General features: G+C 38.1%; 1 long non-coding RNA gene across 1 annotated transcript in view; it reads right to left on the bottom strand.

Moving 5' to 3' along the window:
- Positions 1 to 8,728: 8,728 nt before the first annotated feature.
- LOC108533194 (uncharacterized) overlaps positions 8,729 to 23,486 on the bottom strand; it is a 320,686-nt gene continuing 305,928 nt past the window's right edge. The window contains exons 8-11 of the long non-coding RNA XR_001886679.1: positions 17,590 to 18,102; positions 11,462 to 11,536; positions 11,140 to 11,346; positions 8,729 to 9,639 (exon numbers count right to left, since the gene is read on the bottom strand). This is a non-coding gene — a long non-coding RNA (uncharacterized LOC108533194). The remainder of the gene's footprint in view (positions 9,640 to 11,139; positions 11,347 to 11,461; positions 11,537 to 17,589; positions 18,103 to 23,486) is intronic.

Genomic DNA, 23,486 nt, shown 5'->3' with positions numbered 1-23,486 from the left:
GCCAAGGGGAGTCTATTCAATTGGTTGGGGGGCTTAGAATTTTATTTTTGGTTTACACTAAACTATTTGCTTTTCCAAAAGTCATTTGATAGACTCTGACTTCCAATCTGATTTTTTAGCCTCCCCACAAATCACAATTATAAATTCTGGAAATGATGCAGCAGAAAGCCAAAGCAGAACTCTGGAAAGTGGTAAGAAGGTGAGCTGATTTTAGACCTCATGATTGGATGAACAGCACAGCAGCAGGGAGACTTGCCTTCCCCCTGCCACCCACCCAACAGACAAATGCTACCCAGATCTATTGTTTTCTGACCAGCAAAATAGCAAACGAAGGAAGCCAAGGTAGGTTTTGTCTTCTCCTGCTTAGAATGAGAGTCCTTCTGACAACATCAGGTGAACACATGCCACTGGTAATGGTGATCAATTGAGAGCCTTGCCATAAACAGGGAGCTAAGGGAAACATTAATCTTCCCTGCCTGTCCTGAGACTCCCTTTTCCCACTGAGCAAGTCAACAGAGCTGGCAGAAGGAACCCAGCTATGGCTGGTGCCTGGTCAAGGAAGCCTCTTTGTCCCCATGAACTCAAGATTCCTCTCCCACCTACAGATACAGATACTATGCAGGGAAATGAACAACTCAGTTTATAGCAAGTAGCTCTATATAGGAAATCTTTTTGTGCCTGAAGCAGGAGAGTCTTCTCCCCTGGCCAGAGATAATAGAGAAGGCAGAAGGCACTGGTAGGGGAATCCCACCATGCCCCATTCCCATTCAGAGACACCCAGCAGCTGGCCTGAAGAAACCCTATTTTGTCCAGTAGGCAGCACCAGTAGAAACCAATGTGAACTCCAGAAGCACCAGATAAACCAGGTGGATGAAAATAATACCACAAAATCTCTGACAATCAAAATGCCATTATAACCACAACCTACAAAAATAAGCAAAGATCTGTATGCTAAAACTAAGCAGTGAGACAATCTTCTAAAATAAAAGATTAAAATAAGACTCAGTGTTTCCTGACAAAATAGGGGGGAAAGTCCAGAATGAAATTTAAAATAACCTTTCATAATAAGAACCAGAAAATCACAACTTGAATGAGAAAAGGAGTTGATATCAACACTGAGATAAATCAGATGTTGAAATTGTCTCACAAAGATTTTATAGTAGTTGTCATAAAAATGCTTCAGATATAAATTATAAATTCTCTTGAAACAAATTATAAGTAGAAAATATCAGAAAAAAATAGGAGTTACTAAAAAGAGACAAATGGAAATTATAGAACTGAAAATACAATAAAAGAAATAATCTGATGGAAGGACTCATTGGTAGAGTAGAGATGACAAAGTATAGAATCAATGAATTTGAAGCAGAATAATCAAATTCACTCTTATGACAAGAACCATTGTGAACAATAGGAAGAAAACAGATTCTTTAAAATGTCAAAGCCTCAGGGACCTGTAAGATGATAACAAAAAAAATCTGTCATTCATGTCAGCAGAGTCCCAGAAGAAAAGGAAAAAAAGTGAGGCTGAAAGAGTGTTTGAAGAAATAATGGCCAACGCAAGACACAAACCTATGGATCCAAGAAGCTGAGTGAATCCCAAACAGGATAAACTCAAAGAAACCTATGTCAAAATACCTAATTAAAGTTTTGAATAGTAAAAATGAGGAAAATGTCTTGAAACTAGCCAGAGAGAAATGATACATTATCTGTATGGGAACACTCATTTAAAGGATGATAGATTTCTCATCTGAAATTACAGAAGCCAGAAAGTGGCACAATATTTTCAAATGCTAAAAGAAAAAAAAAAATGTCAACCCAGAATTCTGGCAAAACTATCCTTCATAAATGGAAGGAAAATAAAAACATTCTCACATGAAGGAAAACTAAAAGCATTATCAGAGATATGGTGGTTAAAGGAAATGCTCAGGAAGAAAGAAAAGGATAAAAGAAGTAATGTTGCAGCATCAGGAAGGAAGAAGGAATAACAGAGCATTTTTCTCATGAACTTTATAAACTGATTGAAATTAAAAATTATCACAGCATCTTGTATCCAAGATGATAATATTTAAAGTTTGGAAAGGTAAAGGAACTCAAATGGAAGTGAGGCTTCTGTACTTCACTAGAAGTGGCAAAATGTTGATACCAGTAGACTGTTTTTTATGTATATTATATATAGAGAGAGAAAGAGAGAGAAATAGAGAGAGAGAATATATATTTAAATATATAGTATATATGTTATGTATGTGCATATATACTATATATAATATACATATACACCTAGAGCAATCACAACAAATTATACAAAGATATACACTCAAAACTCTAAAATAAAATCAAGATAACATCTTAAAAATAGCTCTTCAAGTATCTTACAGGAAAGTAAGACAAAAGAAACACAGAAACAAAATCAGAAAACACCAGTAGTAAGCAAATAATAAAATGGCAGACTTAAGTGTTTAAGTATCAATAATTACTAAATGTCAATTATCTAATAGACCAATCAAAAAAGATACATTGGCAAAGTGGATAGAAAAGCACAGTTCAACTGTAGTGATTACAAGGAACTTATTTTAAATTTAGCAACATGGGTAGAAAAGTAAAAGTGGGCAAAATCATGCAAATATTAACATTTAAAAAACATGAATAGCTATTTTAATATAGCAAAGAAAATTACTAGAGACAAAGAGCGATATTACATAATAATAAAGGAATTAACCCACTAGGAAGACATATCAAGCCTAAATGCATATGTACCAACTAACAGAGTTTCCACACATATGAAACAAAAATTGATAGAACTGAAAGGAGAAATAAGCACAAACATACTAGATTTCCATAGCCTCCCCCAGAAATTGACAGAACAATTAAGAAGAAAATTGGCAAGGACATAGGATATCCTAACAACACTGTCTATCAGTAGGGTCTAAGTGACACATACAGGTTGAGTACCTTTTATCCAAAATGCTTGGGACAAGATCTGTTTCAGATTTTGATATTTCTGGATTTTTAAAATATCTGCATTATACTTACTAATTGAGCATCCCTATATTTAAAAAAAAAAAAAAAAAAAAAAAAAAAAAAAAAAAAAAAAACCTGAAATTTAAAACTGTTTCAGTGATGTATTTCTTTTGAGCATTATGTTGGTGCTCAAAAAGTTTTGGATTGCAGAGCATTTTGGATTTGGGATCTTAGATTAGAAATATACAACCTATATAGATCACTGCACCTATCAACAGCAGAATACAAAATTTTTTTTTGAGTGCCCATGAAAATTCACCAAGATAAATTATATTCTGGGTTATAAAATAAACCTTGACAAATTCTAAAAACTTGAAATTATAAGAGTGTTCTCTAACAATAATAGAGTCAAACTATATAAATCAGTAACAGAAAGAAAATCAGACAAGTAAATACATGAAAATTAAACACACTTCAAAATAACTAATTAATATATAGGTAAAAGAGGACATCTCCACTGGAAAAAAAAAAATACAGAGAGCTTATAAGAAGAACAAAACCCTGAACAAACTAAATAAAAATAATAAATATAAGAGAAAAAATCAATAAAGTTTAAAATAGAAAAATAATAAAGAAAATCAATTAAATAACAATGTTGGTCTTCAAAAAATAAGTTGATAAATCTCTAGCCAGACTGACAAAAATAAGAGAGAGACACAATCACTGATATCAGGAATAAAGTAGATCCTGGAATCATCAAAGAAAAAAAAGAAAAAGATAATATTAAGAATATTTTATGCTCACTTATTTTAAAACTTAGAATAAATGAACTGATGCCTTGACGACAGCAACTACCAAACTCAACCAAGATTAAACTGACTATCTAAATAGCCCTATGATGATACATGAAATATAACTCATAATTTAAAAGCTGCTAAGAAAGAGGTCTCCAGGCCCAGATGGTTTCACTGATGAAATCTTCCAAACATTTAATAAAGGATAACCAACAATTTTACATGATCTCTTCCAGATAATAGAGATAAGGGAATGCTTCTCAAATCATTTGGTCTGAAATCACTGATGATATCAAAACCAGACATAGCCAGTAAAACCAAGGAAAACTAAAGACCAATATCTCTCATGAACTTAGACACAAAAATCCTCTACAAAATAGTAGCAAACAAAACACAACAATGTATATTAAAAATTAAGCCCCATGATGAAATGGGAATTATTCCAGGTATCAAGGCTGATTCATCATTTGAAAATCAATGTAATCCACCATATCAACAGAATACAAGAAGAAAATTTAAATGATTACATAAATCAATGTAGAAAAAATAATGGACGGGAGGCTGAGGCAGGAGAATGGCGTAAACCCGGGAGGCGGAGCTTGCAGTGAGCTGAGATCCGGCCACTGCACTCCAGTCCGGGCGACAGAGCGAGACTCTGCCTCAAAAAAAAAAAAAAAAAAAAGAAAAAGAAAAAACAATGGACAATATTCAACACATATTTATGATAAAAACTCTCAGAATCATAGAAATAGAGGAAAATGTTCAACTTGACTAAATGTATCTCCAAGAAGCCTATAGCTAACGTCACGCTCAATAGTGAAAAACAATGCTTTCCATCCAAGATCATGAACAAATACTGATGTTGGCTCTCACTACTTTTATTCTACATACTATAAGTTCTAGCTACTGCAATAAAAAATAGAAAAACACCTGAAAGAAAAAGAAAGAAAGAAAGAAAGAAAGAAAGAAAGAAAGAAAGAAAGAAAGAAAGAAAGAAAGAAAGAAAGAAATCTTTATTTGAAGATGACAATGATAACTAATGTAGGAGATCTCAAGAAATCTACCAAGCAACCCTTCTAGAACTAATGCATGAGTTGAGAAAAGGTGCAAGATACAAGATTAACATGCAAAAATTAACTACATTTCCATATACTAACAGTGAACATATAGAAACCTAAAGTAACAACAGAATACTACTTACAATCCATTCCACAGAAAAAAAAAATACTTAGATATATCTTTAGCAAATTATGTACAGGACCTGTATGCTGAAATTTATAAATTGATGATAAAAGAAACTAAAGAAGATTCAACAAAATGAAAAGCCACACTGTTTATAAACTGGAGGACTCAGAAAATATGTCAGTTCTCCCCAGTCTAATCTAGAGTTTTAAGATAATCACTATTAAAACTTCACCTAAGTTTTTTTTATAGATATACACCAGCTTATTCTAAAATTTATGTGAGAAGGCACAAACCCTAGGATATCTAAAGCAATACTGATAAAGGACAATAAAGTAGGAGGAAATACTCTACCCAACATTAAGACTTACCATCTAGCTATTACAATCAAAACAGTGGGCTATTGGCAGAATGATAGACAATGGATCATGGAATAGAATAGTAAATCCAGAAATACACCCACACAAATATGCCCAATTAATTTTTAACAAAGATACAAAGCCATTTCAATGGAGGAAAACTAGCCTTTCAGTAAATGGTTCCAGAAAAGTGAACATCCATGGGAAAATTAAAAGAAAAAATAACCTCAATATAAACCTCACAATTTAGACAATATTTAATTCAAAACGGATCATAGACTTATAAAACTACAAAACTTTTAGAAAAAAACATAGAATACACTATTTGGATTAGACATAATTCTTAGATTGATACCAAAAATCACAATTCATAAAAGAAAAAATATCGATGAATTGGGCATCATCATAATTAAAAATTTGCTCTGTGAAACATGTGGAGAGGATGAAAAGTCAAGCTGCACTAGGAGAAAATACTTGCAAACTACATATCTGACAAAGGACTAGTATCTAGAATACACAAAGAATTCTCAAAACTCAACAACAATCAATACAATCAGAAAACTGGCAAATGACATGAACAGATGTTACTGAAGAAGATATGGGATGGTAAACCCAAAAAAGATGGTCATCATCATTAGCAATTATGGAAATGCACATTTAAATCACAATGTGATATCACTACGTACCTATCAGAAAGTCTAAAATAAATTACAGCGACAATACCAAATGCTGTGAGGACACAAAGAAGTTGAATCATTCGTGTATTGATGGTGGTAAAATGAAATGGTAAAACCACTCTGGAAAATAATTTGGTAGTTCCTTAAAAAAACCTAAGCTTGCAACTACCATATGACCCGGTAATTGAACATTTCAGTACTTATCCCAGAGAAATAAAAACTTATGTTCCCACAAAAACTTTTACAAGAATGTACATAGTTGCTTTATTTGTAATTGCCAAAAATAAGAATCAGTTCAAAAGTATTTTCATAGTTAGATGACTAAACAAACCGTAGTGTATATATGTGTGTGGATGGATGGATGGATGGATGGAGATGGATACATAGACACATACACACACAACATGGAATAGTACTCAGCAATGAAATGGGATGAACTATTGATACATGCCACAAGTTGGATAAATCTTCTAGGAATGATTTTGAGTGAAAAAAGTCAATTACAAAGGGTTAGAGACTGTATCAACCAATTTATATAACATTGTTGAAATGACAAAATTTTAGAAATGGAGGACAGATTAGTGGTTGCCACGGTTTGGAAGAAGGTGTGTGGTTTAGTCATAAAGGTCCACACAAGGTACCCTCGTCATGTTGGAGGTACACAGTATATTGACTGTGGTGGTGGATACACAAACCTACACGGATGATAAAATTGTATTGAACTAAATGAACTCACACTAATGAGTTCAAGTAAAACTATGGAAATCTGAGTATCATTGATGGATTGTATCAATGTCAATATCCTGGTTGTGACATTATACTATAGCAGAATGCTGACTGGCTCTGCCCCTGAGGGGCTTGGGCTCTATTGAGATTTGCCCTGACCATCTATGTTTTGCTTGCTTTATCCCTTGGCATGAATTGAATTATAGCAAGCACAAGGTCGATGTCAGGAGTCTCTGCTGCTCTCACAATGAGAAGTTCAAGGCACAAACAAGAGCTTAGGAGGGTGATGATAAATCATGAGGATGATAAAGAAACGATTGGAAAGGTGAGATTTTCCTTAAAGGCTCAAAAGAAGCACTGATTGCTCCTTGAATTCTCAACTCACATAGCAAGCATTTGAAACACATCCTCAATTATTTGAAATCAGTATATTAATCCTGGCTTTAAGAGAGAAATTAAAACTACTTAATTAGCATTTCTTTCCAAGTGACTTTTCCCATCTGTTATACTTTAATTTGGCTGGAATTTTGTGTGTTAAGACACAGAGTGAAGACAAGTTAATTATGAAATCGCTTGATGCTACATTTAAAGATCTGTTGAGGTGTGAAATGATTCCCAGGCCTCAGATGTAAGGCTGAGTAATGGAGCACCCAGAATAATCATAATCTGTAAAGACTTAAAACCAAAGAAACCCAAGGAGGAAAAAAGTTTGATGTGGCAAATTAATTTACTTCAATTCCCAGCAAAATTAAATTTCATTACATAATTTTTTTCATTAGCAAAACAGAAAATAAAAGTTGTTTGTATAAATCTGCAGTGATTCAATATCCTATTCTTAGTTCTCCCATATTCTTCCTTTTACTTTTCACCTTCTATCCATCTCCTCCTCACAATTGCTAGAAGACATACACCTGCTTATATCTCCAGGAAGGTCTGTTCACTCTGTGCTGTTTGAATACTTAATTAGACTGCACTCTCTCAAGACTTAATTAGACTGCACTCTACCAATGAGTGTTGCCACTGGGTAGTTCATCTAAGTCTATCTTGGTGTTATTTTGCTTCCCTTTAACACTCATTGATTTACCAATGAGCGCCTCCCTGTCTTCGGTCTGGCAGTGGACAGAGGCTTGCTGTCACATTTTCAGGAACTTCCCACTTCACTACTCAGCCTCATTTACCTGTATCCCTGGAAGGCAGATGTGTGGAATGAATTCAGGGTTTCCACATTAAAGCATTCCCGTGACCCAGTCTCTTCTTCCCTTAAAAATGACAACAAAGAGCAACATGAGAAGGAAACAAGAATTAATAAATGGTAGCAATATATGCCTTAGATGGAGAAAAAGATAGATTCCATTTGTCATTTTAAATTATGATGCACAAAATGAAAAGACTTACTTTACCTTGGAGTCCAAAACGAGAAAGGCATCTCTGCCAGGCAGCAGCAGGCGTGTAGAAACAGAGCTAGTGCTAGACCCCCAAATCTATGGTCCCATCAAATGAACATTTATTCAGATTTAGTCAAATGTACACATTTATTCAAATTCTCCCATTGGCAGTCGTATATAGTACAGGAAAATCTATTGCAAAAGCTCAGCACATCTTATAGCCTTAACTTTTTACAAAGTTAATACATGTTCATTTTTAAAACCTGAACAAGATAGATGATAAATTAAAGATAGATGATATATATTAACAGATAGATGATAGATAGAAATAGTAGCTGCAAAGTACAGGCTATCTACTGTATCTGGCATGACTGTCATTGATTACTACATTTAATTATCACAACGACCCTGTGAAGTAGAATATTCCTCATGTTCAGATTTTTTTTAAGCAATTTTAAGGAGTAAGGTGTTATGTTGCTCGAAGTCTTATAGTTAACAAGTTACATAGCTGGGATATGATCCTTTCCATTGTGTCTCAAGATCCTGTAATGAGTGACAAGTCTGCAACACAAACCTGGACATAATCACTATTAAAAGGGTCATATCAGATCAGCCCAGGCCTTTTTTTTTTTTTTTTTTTTTTTTTTACAAAAGTGAGATCATACTTATATAATACTGAGCAACTTGCTCCTTCTCACTCAGTAATCATAGATCACCTTGCATGTCATTCTGCATACATTTCCTTAATCCATTCGTGCTTTGCTTAACAACTGTCCTGCTTAGCAACATACCTGAAACTGTGCCACTGTGTAAAATCATTCAATTGAAAACAATATTTATATCAATTTTAGTGGGAAAAAATATAATTCCTTTCGACCCAACCTAAGACATCAAAACTATTTTCATGGAGAAAAATAGAATGACAATAAAACCAAGCTCATATAAACAATAAAAAACAATATGAAGGAAAATAAAGTCAGTTTTTCATAAATGAAATGTAATAATGCAATGAAGGCTTAGTGGACTCACTAGGAAGGAAGAGAGTGTGAGTTGTGTGGTGAAGGAAAGGCACAGGGAGTCATGTATAGAAGGCGGAGGGAGTGCAGCAATCAACTTTCAGCCAGGGAGCAGTATCTCATACCAAGGGGAGTGGGCTACCATGAAGGATGGCAGAATCTTTCATTCCTTTTCCCTCTTCAGTCCTCTTTTATCACAACCCTCTTTTATTACATGCTTAAAGTTTTTCCTGCTTTTCTTTCTATAACATTTACTTTTTTACTGTTTGAGACACTTGGGGGCTTGGGATTATCTTTAATTCAATTCATACTTAAAGTTACAACACAGAAAGTTTAAGGCACAGAACAGAAGAGTAGGTTAAAACACTTGGAACTAGTGCATGTACATAAAATGCCAGGGTCATACAAATTGCTATGTCTTTATCCCTCTTGGTCTTGGAAAATGTCTTGGGTTCATACAAATATGACAGCAATTCAAATCTGTCCCACATCTCTTCTCTGCATAGAAATTGCGTTGAGAAAATTTCTGAGTGTGTTCTTGTCTAAAACAAAAAATATTATTTTTAGATTATATTTATTTTGTATGTTTTCAGCATAAACAAGAAGAGTCATCCAAAAAGTGGTATAAATTACCCAAAAAAGTTATGGTAAAAAATTACTAACTGAAAAATCATTTTATGGTAAGTCTGTGATTTTGGTAGCTTATAGAATTACATACAGTGAATAAACTATAAACTGTTTAACCAATCCTTATTAATGGATCTTTAAATTAGCATGATTTTATACCATTGCAGACGATGTTGAAATGTGTGCTTTCTTTTTTTTTTTTTTTTTGAGATGGAGTTTCACTCTTGTCACCCAGGCTGGAGTGCAATGGTGTAATGTGATCTCAGCTCACTGCAACCTCCACCTCCCAGGTTCAAGAGATTCTCCTGCCTCAGCCTCCTGAGTAGCTGGAGGCGCCCACCACTACACCGGCTAACTTTTTGTATTTTTAGTAGAGACAGGATTTCACCTTGTTGGCCAGGCTGGTCTCAAACTCCTGACCTCAGGTGATCCACCAACCTCGGCCTTCCAATGTGCTGCGATTACAGGCATGAAACACCACACCCCACTGAAAAATGTGCTTTCTTAAACTCAGCTCCTTCTGTATGTGTGTAAGTATTTCTTTGTATGGATTTCCCAACATGGAATTGCTGAATTATAAGACATACATGGATAAAGTTTTAATATATTACATCAGATTACTTTCCACAAGGTAATTATATTTTACATTTCCTCCAATAGCATGTGCAACTGATATCTACTTTTCTATAACTTTGCTGGTTCTGAAAATTACCCATTTGAAAAATTCCTATAGTCCTGGTGGGTGAAACTTTTTACTGTTTACTGCTGAGGATAAACATCATTGTCAATTTCATTACCACCTGCATAAATATTCTGCAAATATATTTTCTCCATTTTTCTACAGGCTTTTTTTTTTGTTATCCATTTATTGGAGCTTATTTGTCCTTTAGGGATATTAATATTTTGTAACATATTTTGTAGTTAAATATGTCATTGTTCTCTTTATGGCAGATCACTTTCTTTTCTTGCTTAAGTAGGGTGCACTTACCATCATTAGTTTATCACAAAAAGTAGCCAATATTTTCTTCTACTGTGGTTACAGTATTCTAATGTATATTTAGATGTATCTGAAACTTATTTTTATTAAGTTCTGTATCATAGAAAACACTAGTGCCCACTAATATCTGATTGACCTGTCCTGCCTAGGCATCCAGAGATAATACTTCCTGATCTCTAGGCAGATTAAAAAAAGGGCTTTTTGGCTAGTTGTGGCAAATGGATGAGAATAGATGTGATGCATGTGAGACTTCCGTGATGGAGCAGAAAACAGCTCCTTTGTGATTTCATATCCTTTGTGTATTAGTCCTGTCTCACACCACTAATAAAGACATATCCAAGACTAGGTAATTTATAAAGGAAAGAGGTTCAATTGACTCACAGTTCAGCATGGCTGGGGAGGCCTCAGAAAACTTAACAATCATGGCAGAAGGAGAAGCAAGCACGTCCTTCTTCACATGGTGGCAGGAAGGAGAAAAACGAGTGCCCAGCAAAGAGGGAAGCCCTTTATAAAACCATCAGATCTCATGAGAACTCACAATCACAATAATAGCATGGGGAAAAGTGTTACCATGATTCAATTATCTCCACTGGGTCCACCCCATGAAACATGGGGATTATAGGAACTACAATTCAAGATGAGATTTGGGTGGGGACACTGCCCCTAGCCACTCCCAAATCTCATGTCCTCACAATTCAAAGCACAGTCATGCCCTTCCAACAGTCCCCCAAAGTCTTAACTCATTCCAGCATTGACTCAAAAGTCCAAGTTCACAGTCTCATCAGCGGCAAGGCAAGTCCCTTCCGCCTATGAGCCTGTAAAATCAAAAGCAAGATAGTTACTTCCTAGTTACAGTGAAGGTACAGGCATTGGGTAAATACCAAAATTCCAAACGGGAGAAATTGACCAAAACAAAGGGGCTACAGGCCCCACGCAAGTCTGAAATCCAATAGGGCAGTCATTAAACCTTCAGGTTCCAAAATGATTTCCTTTAACTCCATGTCTTACATCCAGGGCATGCTGATGCAAGAGGTGGGCTCCCACAGCCATGGGCCATTCCACTTCTGTGGTTTTATAGGGTATGGCCCCTCATCCTGGCTTCCTTTTCAGGCTGGCATTGAGTGTCTATGGCTTTTCTATGTGCACAGTGTAAGCTGTCAATGGATCTACCATTCTGGGGTCTGGAAGACAGTGACCCTCTTCTCACAGCTCTACCAGGCAGTACCCCAGTGGGGACTCTGTGTGGGGACTCCAATCCCTGCAGCACATGTCTACCTAGACATGCAAGTGTTTCCATACACCCTTAGAAATCTAGGTGGAGGCTTCTAAACCTTAATTCTTGACTTCTGTGCAGCCACAGGCCCAATATCACATGTAAGCCACCAAGGCTTGGGGGCTGCACCATCTGAAGCCATATCGCAAGCTGTACCTTGGCCAATTTTAGCCACAGCTGGAGCGTCTGGGATGCAGGGCACCAAGTCCCCAGGCTGCACATAGCAGGGAGGCCCTGGGCCTGACCCAGGAAACCATTTTCCCTCCTAGGGCTTTTGGCCTGTGAACGAAGGGGCTGCCATGAAGGTCTCTGGCATGCCCTGGAGACATTTTCCCCATTGTCCTGGCAATCAGCGTTTGGCTTCATGTTACTTATGCAAATTTCTGCTGCTGGCTTGAATTTCTCCTCAGAAAATGGGTTTTTCTTTACTACTGCATTGTCAGCCTGCAAATTTTTCAAACTTTTATCCTCTGCTTCCTCTTGAATCCCTTGCTGCTTAGAAATTTCTTCTGCCAGATACCCTAAATCATCTCTCTCAGTTCAAAGTTCCATGGATCTCTAGGGCAGGGGCAAAATGCCGTCAGTCTCTTTGCTAAAGTATAACAAGAGTCACATTTACTTCAGTTTTCAACAAGTTCCTCATCTCCATCCGAGACCACTTCAGCCTGGACTTTATTGTCCATATGACTATCAGCATTTTGGTCAAAGTCATTCCAACAAGTCTCTAAGAAGTTCCAAACTTTGCTACATTTTCCTGTCTTCCTCTGAGCCCTCCGAACTGTTCCAATCTCTGCCTGTTACCCAGTTCCCAAATCACTTCCATATCTTAGGGTATCTTTACAGCCGCACCCCACTCTACTGGTGCCAATTTACTATATTTGTCCATTCTCATGCTGCTAATACAGACATATGCAAGACTGAGTAATTTATAAAGGAAAGAGATTCAAACCTCTCACAATTCAGCATGGCTAGGAGGCCTCCAGAAAGTTATAGTCATGGTGGAAGGGAAAGCAAACATGTCCTTCTTCACGTGGCAGCAGAAAGGAGAATAAGTGCCCAGCAAACAGGGAAGCTCCTTATGAAACCATCAAATTTCATGAGAACTAACTCATCATCATGAGAACAACATGAGGGAAACCTCCCCCATGATTCAATTATCTCCACTGGTTCAATTATCCCCTCCCACAACATGTGGGGATTATGAGAACTACAATTCAAGATGAGATTTCGGTGGCGACACAGTCAAACCATATCACTTTGCTTCTCCATTGGCAGCAAATGTGGAGGCCACATATTGAAATGTCCGAACTGTGAGATCCAAGCAGTGTGGATCTCCAAATCACATTTGGAGGCCAATAACTATGAAGATTCAGCTGACCTACAAGGATTTTGTATAAATGGGAAATAAACAACTTGTGTTTATTCACTGAGATCTTCCAGGTGTTTTATTAACCTTTTGTTATTAAGATAGGCTTCATGTATCCTGGCTAATTTAATAAAATATGACTTCAAAATAAACAGTTTATTGACAGACAGACAGACAGATAGTTAGATAGCACTTTCTTCCAAGGATAATTGAATCCAAACCAAAAACATTAATATCATGAATTTAATGCTGAACAAAATGAAGACACCACAGAATGCATATTGGATGATTTCATTAATATAAAATTTGAAAACAAAACCATAGTGTTAGAAATTAGAATAGTGGTTACATTTAGGAATTAGAGAGTTTCTCAGGGAATAAAAGTAGAAATTAGAGATGATGGTATTAATATATTTTTGAGTTAAGTGATGATTATATGAGCTTTACCCATGTTTACCATGGTTTTAAAACTAAATATATATGGTGTCATTATTATATATCCTACAAAATCATTTTTTTCACTTAAATATATGTTGTAGGAATGCTGATACGCAGAGATTTCATTAGATTTAGTTCATCCAAAATTTTAGTTTTCCAAATTTTTAAACTATATTATGACTTCTTTTGACTTAGGTATTATACAACAAGGCAAGTGAAATTTAATTTCCAAGATTTTTCTTCACTAAGCTCTTTCACATTCTAGGACAAATTGGCACTACTCTAGTACAAAACTATTCTCTTTTTCCTTAACAACAGTAGCATAACCACACTTGTATTTCTCTGTCACTATTGCTCCTAATACAGTCTTTATTGTAAATTTTAACCAAAATAACTGACTTTCATCTCTCAGAAAAAACTGCAGGGGTGTATAATTGAAGACTGTTATATATCAGCATTTTAACAGACTAGCAAGGCTCATGAATACATACAGCTCAGCTTTTCCTGATTTGTTTAAATAATTTCCCTGCTCACTGCATTGTCTGGAATTCTACTCATTTCCTCTGGGCTGATGTTTTTCTTATATTAGTATTTAATAAGTACACCTTTCACTAATGATTTCAGTGAGAGTCCACAGCTGCAAGCTTTCTCAGACCTTTTATCACCCTTGAAGGAGAGTTTGACCACAAAGGGAACTCTGGGGAGATGGTTGAATTCATATGGCCTTTTGAGGATATTACTTCATTGACTTTTGCCATCCATTTTTGCTGATAAGATGCCTGATGTCAGTCTAATCTTGATTGTTTTGTATATAACATGATCTTTCTCTCTCTCTGGCTGCTTTTAAGATATTACCTTCATCCTTGTTCTGCAGTTTCATTCCAATATGTATAGGTGTGAGAGAGCATTTCTGTTTATCCTGATCAGCACTCAGGATGTGCTTTTAATCTAAGAAATTAGATCTCTGTTTGCTTCTGGAAATTTCTCAGCTGATACCTCTTCAAATAGTGATTTCTTAGGCATTCTCTCAAGTGTCTAGTGTCTGAATTTCTGAGATACACATTGGAGCCCCTTTTTCTATTCACCGTGATTGTTAACATCTGCTTCATATATATTTGATTTATCTTTCCATGCCAAGTTCTAAGTAAATTACTCATTACTACTTCACCAAATAGTCCTTCAGTTATGTCTAGTTGAAGTTTATCCTCTCTTGAGGATATTTTCTTGACCATCATTTCAAAATATTTATGATTTACAATTAGTTCTTTTCTATATGCACCTATTATTATTGTCTTTCTATTAATTTCACAATTTCATATTTTAATTTCATTCTTTCTTGTTCTTGTTTATAATTTCTTGAACTTATTGCATATGTTATTTATGCACTCACAGTGACAAACTGTGAGCCCCAGAGTTAGTTCCCTAACTTCTCTGCCCTGTATCCCCATTTGTGAGATGAAGGTAATAGTAGCTACTTTATAGTGCTATTGCTTTTATCAAATGATATGATACATGTAAAGTTCTTAAAACAATGTTTATATATTAAACACAATTATTAATAGTATTATTATTACTTGAGACAGAGTGTCACTCTGTTGCCCAGACTGGAGTGCAGCGGTGCAATCTCGGCTCACTGCAACCTCTGCCTCCCAGGTTCAAGTGATTCTCCTGTCTCAACCTCCTGAGTAGCTAGGATTACAGGCGTGCACCACCACGCCCAGCTAATTTTTATGTTTTCAGTAGAGATAGGGTTTCACAAGATTGGCCAGGTTGATCTCGAACTCCTGACCTCAGGTGATCTGCCTGCCTCGGCCTCCCAAAGTGTTGGGATTACAGGCGTGAACCACCATGCCTGGCCCACAATTATGTTTTAGTATTATTCAGAGTGTTCTATTACTTGCATCTCATTGACGATAAATGGTTGGGTTTCCATGTTGATTTTGTTGGATGCCTTTCTTAGCAATATTTTTCCTTGATAGCAGTAGGACTTTCATTTGCAGGCTTAACTTGAATGTAAATACTTTTCCCCCTCTTTCTGCCTTCACTAATCCCTGTTGGCATGGCAGTTTTACAATTTCCTTCTAACTGGCCCCAGGTCTTATCCTGTCAGCACAGTGTTCCTATCCAGAAATTATATCAGAGAGATCAGAGGTCTGTGCTTGGAGGGGGGCAAGTGGCTTGTCCCAGGTACTGGTTGTACCACATTCTTCCTCCATATCTTATAGCTTCCACAAGTCATAGCCCTTGACAGTGAGCAGGCTCCTGTCTTGGCCTGATGTCGGGTGAAGGCATCTTTTACAGGAGGAAGAATTCCACCCTAGCCTCCAACTTGGCTCAATGACTTTGGCTTATATTCCCTACTTTCTGCAGGGTGTGTTTGGTCTCCATCACGCCACAGAACTCAAATGCTTGCTTCTGTTCCTCTAAGCCAATATGTCCACAGATTCCACTCTAGTTTCTACTGTGTGTTTCTGTTTCATTTCTTTCAAAGAAAATATAAATTTTGAGTGAGCAACATTCTTTTTATTTTAAAAAACTTCTTATCCATTTATCTATCATTTCTAATTACTTGGTGATCGGGAGGAAATGGTAGTGGGGATGTGTGGGAGTGCAGTAGAATTTAGCTTAATGCAGCTAAAAAGTAAATGCTAAACACCATCTTGACTAAAAAATACTCAGAAGCTTGTGACTAAGGACTTTTCTTTGTGCGGAAAAAAAAAAAAAAAAATCACACCAAGAAAAGAAATGTTTCATTTCATGAAGCTAAAAATCCTGACATCATTCCAGAACTATGAACCAGAGTTATGCTAACAGCGTTAGATGCAAATGTGCATGACTTACACACTTGTTTCTTGTCATGTTAATGATTTTCTCCTTTCAGTTTTTTATAGGCCTTGGTTACCTGAGACAGTTAACATGATCCTTTACTGAAGATTATTGAGTCTTCCTTTTATAAATAAAAACCTGCTGATAGGCATAATGTTCTACAATGAATCCTGTAGGTCATTTGAAATGGCTTATATATTAGAGTTTTTGTTCCTCCTATATTTTACATGTACTTGAAGTTTTAGATCACAAATTATAAGAAATGCTGTTCTTTACTGAACACTAAAACAACTTAAGAAAATAGATAAGAATTAGACAAATGGGGTTCATACGAGCAGTTTATTAGAGAGAGGACTGAATTGAAAAGCATGGATTGATCTACATCCACAATCAGGTTACAGAAAACATCCAGCTTTCACTGAGCTTGCCAACTGAAAATCTCAGGCCTTCCCCTTGAAAGGACAGAGTGTAGCTTAGTAATCATGCTAAGATGAACAGACCATGGGGCTTCCTGAAGACAGGATACACATTGAATCTGAATGTACTTATCTCTGAAAAAACACAGCCCAACCTCAGCTGAGTCACGCACTCCAATGCAAACTCCTTCTCTAAAATTTGCCAGTCAACTCAATCCATCCTCCCCCAGTGAAGACAGTGTGACGGGGGGAAGAGGGATGATGACTCAGGTTGGGTTTCCTCAGAAACAGACTCAGACAGAATTTTGGAACAAATGATTGATGAGGGAGATGATTCCAGGAAGCACTGGCAGGAGAGTGGGAAGAAAGGCACAGCAGGGAAGAAAGTCAATGCAGGCATCTACTGGCAAGTTACTACTGTGGACAATTGGGGCTCCATCTTGCTGAGACCCCTGCATTACTGTGTGGAGCATGTCTTAACATTGTCCCACACACTAGCCAACCCTTTCCTTTGCTGGAGGAGAGCTGCTCCTGGAAGCTGTAACTCACCAGTACTGCTGGGGTATCCCATTCAGGTGAGCAGGCTCCTGTGGCCAGAGGAAGCTCCCAGGTGGAGAATCACAGTTGTTTGCAGAAAGAAGCAGGAGTACTGAGCAGAACAGGAAGTACTGTGGGGTATCAGTGGGGCATGGGCAGCTTCCACCAGGCACAGGCAGCTAGCTCTCCCTGGTGCTTCTCAAAAGGTGAAGTTCCTATATTATGGGTGAAGATAGAACATCAAGATCTTAACTGTGACCTCTCCTGTATCTCAATTTCTGTGAGTCAGGAATTTTGGAATAGCTTAACTGAGTAGTTGTAGCTTGTGATCTCATGAGGTTGTGGTGAAGACATTGGCAGGGGCTACAGTCATCTCTGAAAGTTTGACTGGGGCTGGACAATCCATTCTCAAGGTGGCTCACTCAGAGGCTATTGCCAGGAGCCTTGGTTCCTTACCATAGGAACCTCCCCAGAGGGTTGACTGTCCTCAAGACATGGCATCTGGCTTCTCCTGGAACAAATGATCTAAAATAGAAAAAGAGAGCAAGCAAGAAGTCAAAAGGCCTTTTACCAGCTAATTTTAGAAGTCTCATACATCATTTCCTTTATATTCTCTTTGCTAAAAGCAATTTACCAAGACCAGTCTATACTCAAAGTTAAGGGAATTAGACTCTACTTCTTAAAGGGAGGAGTATAAAAGAATTATAGATATATTTTTAAATTACAGTAGGTGCCAAGCACCCTTGATATTCTAAAGTGAGGTGCTAGACCTCACTTGCAACTTGTATGATAAATAAGGTAGAAAGGTCTGGAGAACTTATCTGAAGTTAGTTTTTGTGTTGTCTGAATCCTCACAACACAGGGAAAGGGATGAATGCATTTGCCCCCACCCTGCTGCTTAAGCCCAGGTGAGAGGGGTTTGAAGGAAACTCTTGAGTCTGGCCTGTATGTTCTGGAATATGGAGAACATATAGACTAAATTGTGAGAGATATCTGAAAAGTCAAAAGGTGAGAGGTCATGTGCACAAGCCCCACATAGCAGAACGAGAGGAGTTAAAGAGCAAGGTTCCTCTCACCTCAACAGGGAAAAGGACTGAGATTTTCAGAAGTGTGAACACAGTGAGGTGTTGACATGACATAATCTAGAAAAAAGACTCACTCATGGGAAATGCCTGGAGCCACAATATGACCCTGTCTTAGTCAACTTGGGCGGCTATAACAAAATACCACATAGACTGTGTGACTTGAACCACAGAAATTTATTTCTCCCAGTTCTAGATGCTGAGAAATCAAGATGATAGAGGTGCCAGCAGATCGGATGTCTGGTGAGGACCTGCTTTCTGGTTTTCAGATGGCCATCTTTTCATTGCATCCTCACACAGTGGAGAGCAGAGAGGGAGAGCAAGGAGGCAAACTCTCTTGTGTCTGCTTCTTTTACCTCTCTATTCATTTGACTTCATTCACATTTTATTTTTTCCAGCTTTACTGAGTTATCATTGGCAAACACTGTATATATTTAAAGTGTACAACGTGATGTTTTGATATACATGTATATTGCCAAGTGTATTAGTCCATTCCGTCATTGCTATAAAGAAATAACTGAGACTGGGTAATTTACATAAAAAAAGAAGTTTAATTGACTCATGATTCTGCAGGCTGTACAGAAAGCATGGCGGCTTTTGCGGCTGGGGAAGCCTCAGGAAACTTCCAGTCATGGTGGAAGGCAAAGGGGGAGCAAGGCACCTCACATGGCAGGACCAGGAGCAAGAGAGAGATGGGGGTGGGAAGTGCTGCACACTTTTAAACAACCAGATCTCATGAGAACTCACTCACGTCTGATATGGTTTGGCTGTGTCTCCACCCAAATATCACCTTGAATTGTAATAATCCCCACATGTCAAGAGTGGGGCCGGGTAGACTGATTGAATCATGGGGCAGTTTCCCCATACTATTCTCATGATGATGAATAAATCTCATAAGATCAGATGGTTTTATAAATGAAAGTTCCCCAGGACAAGCTCTCTGGCCTACCGCCATATAAGATGTGACTTTGCTCTTCCCTCATCATCTTCTGCCATCATTGTGAGACCTCCCCAGCCATGTGGAACTGTGGGTCCATTAAACCTCTTTCCTTTATAAATTACCCAGTCTCTGAAATGTCTTTATTAGCAGCATGAGAACGAACTAATACATCACCACAAGAACAGCACCAAGGGGATGGTGCTAAATCATTCATGAGAATCTGCCCCCATGATCCAATTACCTCCCACCAGGCTCCACCTCCAACATTGGGGACTACAATTTGACATGAGGTTTGATGGGGACACAGATCCAAACCACATCACCAAGTGATTGTCACAATGAAGTGAATTAACATGTCCATCACCTCTCTTGGTTACCTTTTTAAAATTTGTGATGAGAATACTTAAGATCTACTCTCCTAGAAAATTTCAATTTTACCTTAACTATAGTCACCATGGTATATATTAGGCCTCTAGAACTTATTCATCTCATATCTGAAAAAATTTGTAGCCATTAACAGACATCTCCCCATTTCCTTCAGACCCCCAGCATTCCTGGCAACCACCTTCTGCTTTCTGTTTCTGTGAGTTTGACTTTTTTAGATTCAATGTATGAATAACACCATAGAGTTTTTGTCTTTCTGTATCTTTTACTTAGCATATTAGAGAGAGAGAGAGAGGGAGGGAGCATGCACATTTTCTTCAGTCATTCATTTATCCATCTCTTTTATAAGGGCACTAATCCCATTCACGAGGACTCTACCTTCATGACCTAATTCCTTCCCAAAAGTCCTACCTGCAAATACCATCATATTGGGGAGACTTAGGCTTCCATATATGATTCTGGGGGAACATAGACATGTAGTTCACAGCAGCTGCTAAGAGATAGGTGGAGTACTGTGAGTCCAATGGCTGAGCTGGGTGTCACACCCAACTGCCAGATGACAGGCAATACACCTTTCCCACTTCCAGGGAGCTGCTGGTCAAGAACCACCAAAGATTCACAACTAACATCTCACAGGAGACCTTTGACCATCTAGTTGGCCAGAGGGCACCAGTACTGGATGACATGTGTACCAGCCTCTAACCCTTCACTCTTTCTCCAGATTCATCTGTCACTCTGGACCTAATTCAAGAGGAATTTTTAAAAAGTAACCAGGAAATTAGGAAAGATGTGTAACCAGAAACTAGGGAGAAATCCAACTGTGCTTCCAACATCCCCTGGGTCTCTTGGGCCTGGTTAGGCCAATGCTAGGGGAAGGAAGATGCTTCGCATCATATGAGCATTCATAATTTGTATTATAACAATGGAGGAATTATGTAATAATTAGGCTGAACCAAGCTAGTAATTTTTGGCAAATTAAAGGACATGTGTGAGTATCACCAGAAGTCTCCTGCCTCCCCCAGGGTAGAAAAATAACTCTCCCAGAACTTTGGCTTTTAGCTGACAACTCCAAAGCAGTAAGCAAACCAGCTGCATTTGAAATGTTAGCTAGGGAGAGATTTGAATCTTTAGAATTATAAAGCAAACCATTGTGTAGTGGGCAATAAAATACATTTCTTTGTGCCAGCTTTGGAGAGAAACTCTGTTACTAATTCTATTTTGAATATGGAGACTCTAACAATGAGGAAAGAAATCATATTAGTTGTTTGTGAAAATTGATGAGCTGAAACCCTGGAGATACAATTCCTTGAGAGCCAACCTAGTCCTACCCTGTGACTGATTTTTCTTCTGGGCATGACTTAACCACTTGGCTTCTTTCCAGCCATATCCTGGCCCAGATGGTTGCCACCTCTCACTGTATGAATCTTATACCAATTTGCAAACTTATTGAATTTGCATTCTGTCTGTGATGGTTAATATTTGAGTGTCAACTTGATTGGACTGAAGGATGCAAAGTTCCTGGGTGTGTCTGTGAGGGTGTTGCCAAAGGAAATTAACATTTGAGTCAGTGCACTGGGAGAGGCTGACCCACCCTCAATCTGGGTGGGCACCGTCAAATGAGCTGCCAGTGCAGCTAGGATAAAAGCAGACAGAGGAACATGGAAGGACTTGACTTACTGAGTCTTCCGGCCTTCATCTTTCTCCCATGCTGGATGCTTTCTGCCCTCGAACATCAGACTCCAGGTTCTTCAGCTTTTGGACTGTTGGACTTATACCAGTGGTTTGCCAGGGGTTCTCAGGCCTTCAGCCACAGACTGAAGGCTGTACTGTCAGCTTCCCTACTTTTGAGGTTTGGAAACTTGGACTCGCTTCCTTGCTCCTCAGCTTGCAGACGGCCTATTGTGGGACTTCACCTTGTGATCATGTGAGTCAATACTCCTTAATAAACTCCCTTTCATATATACATCTACCCTATTATTCCTGTCCCTCTAGAGAACCCTGACTAATACACTGTCCTTAATTTCTCTGTTGGTTCCCTTCTTGCTTATACTTATTTTAGAAGTTAGTCCCTTCCCGTATACTTGGAGAAATAGAAACTTTTCAGAAAAGGTCTGAGAAAGATATTATTTCTGGTCTCAAAGAGTTCGTCTTCTAGTTAGGGCGAGAGACTGGACTTGTCTAGACTTCTCACATAAGTATTCTTGTTCCTGAGCCTCTTCGGTGGGTTTGTGTCCTACCTTCTCCAAGTACATGGCAACTTGGTCTCTGCCTTGGTCATCCCAGGGCACTCTGAGTTCCATATGCTCTGTGTGCACAGCAGGGGCCTCTGTGGGCCTGACTCCCTGAAACATAGGCAACACTGCCATCCTCTTCTTAGTCAGTTACGTGAGTTCAAGTACTTCCCCATTGTCTGCCTCCTCCCTGTCCTGCTGTCTTCCAAAGGCAGGATTTTACCAGACCAATTCCAACAATAAACACAGGTCCCTTTGAGGCCTTTTCCCATCAATGTTAGATACTGGCCCATCCCCTTCAGCCTATCCACTGAGTGTTCCACCTCTAGTTTGGTGACTGCTATTATTGTGTGGCTCACTCTTAGTTAGTAATTAATTCATTTATCACAATTTTTTCCTATTTGTCATAAATGACTATTCATCTGTTTTTGCCCTTCCCAGTCTTCATTCACTCATTTATCTATTCACTCACTCATTCATTCATCGAACATTAATGAGCTCCTACTTTGTTTAAGGTCACACCCTACAAGCTGGGGAGACAGACGCAGGCAGTGGTTCTCAATCTTGGCTGATGATTTTAGTCATCTGAGAATCTTAAAAAAAAAAAAAAAAACAAAAAAAAAAAAAAAAAAAAAAAAAACAAAAAAAACAGATGCAGTCCCGCTGGGCCCCATCTCCAGAGATTCCAGAATGAGTGAATTCTGGGGCAGTGCCTGAGCATCGGTGATTTCTATTAAAATTTTTATTATTTATTTTAGTTATTTATTTATTTATTTATATATATATTTTTGAGACAAGTCTCGCTCTTGTTCCCCAGGCTGGAATGCAATGGTGTGATCTCGGCTCACTGCAACTTCCGCCTCCCAGGTTCAAGTGATTCTCTTGCCTCAGTCTCCTGAGTAACTGGGATTATAGGCGCCTGCCACCACACTCGGCTAATTTTTGTATTTTTAGTAGAAACGGGGTTTCACCATGTTGGCCAGGCTGATCTCAAACTCCTGACCTCAGGTGATCCACTCGCCTTGACCTCCCAAAGTGCTGGGATTACAAGCGTGAGCACCACGCCCGGCCAGCATCAGTGATTTTTGAAAGCTCCTTGGATGATTCAAAAGTGCAGCTAAGATTGAGAACGATGAGAAGATGAGGTTTAAAAGCAAGGCCTTCCTGAACACTTCAGAGGGACTGCTCTTAGGTGAGCCTCCCAACAGGCCTGATCCCTTGGCCTGCACAGGACTGACAGCCCTTCCATCTCTGCTCATCCCCATTGACCAC

Source organism: Rhinopithecus bieti, unplaced genomic scaffold, assembly GCF_001698545.2.
Source record: "Rhinopithecus bieti isolate Rb0 unplaced genomic scaffold, ASM169854v2 scaffold_10706, whole genome shotgun sequence".
NCBI classification, from domain to species: domain Eukaryota; kingdom Metazoa; phylum Chordata; class Mammalia; order Primates; family Cercopithecidae; genus Rhinopithecus; species Rhinopithecus bieti.
The sequence above is the reverse complement of the archived record's forward strand: the minus strand, read 5'-3'. Positions and strand labels throughout refer to the sequence as shown.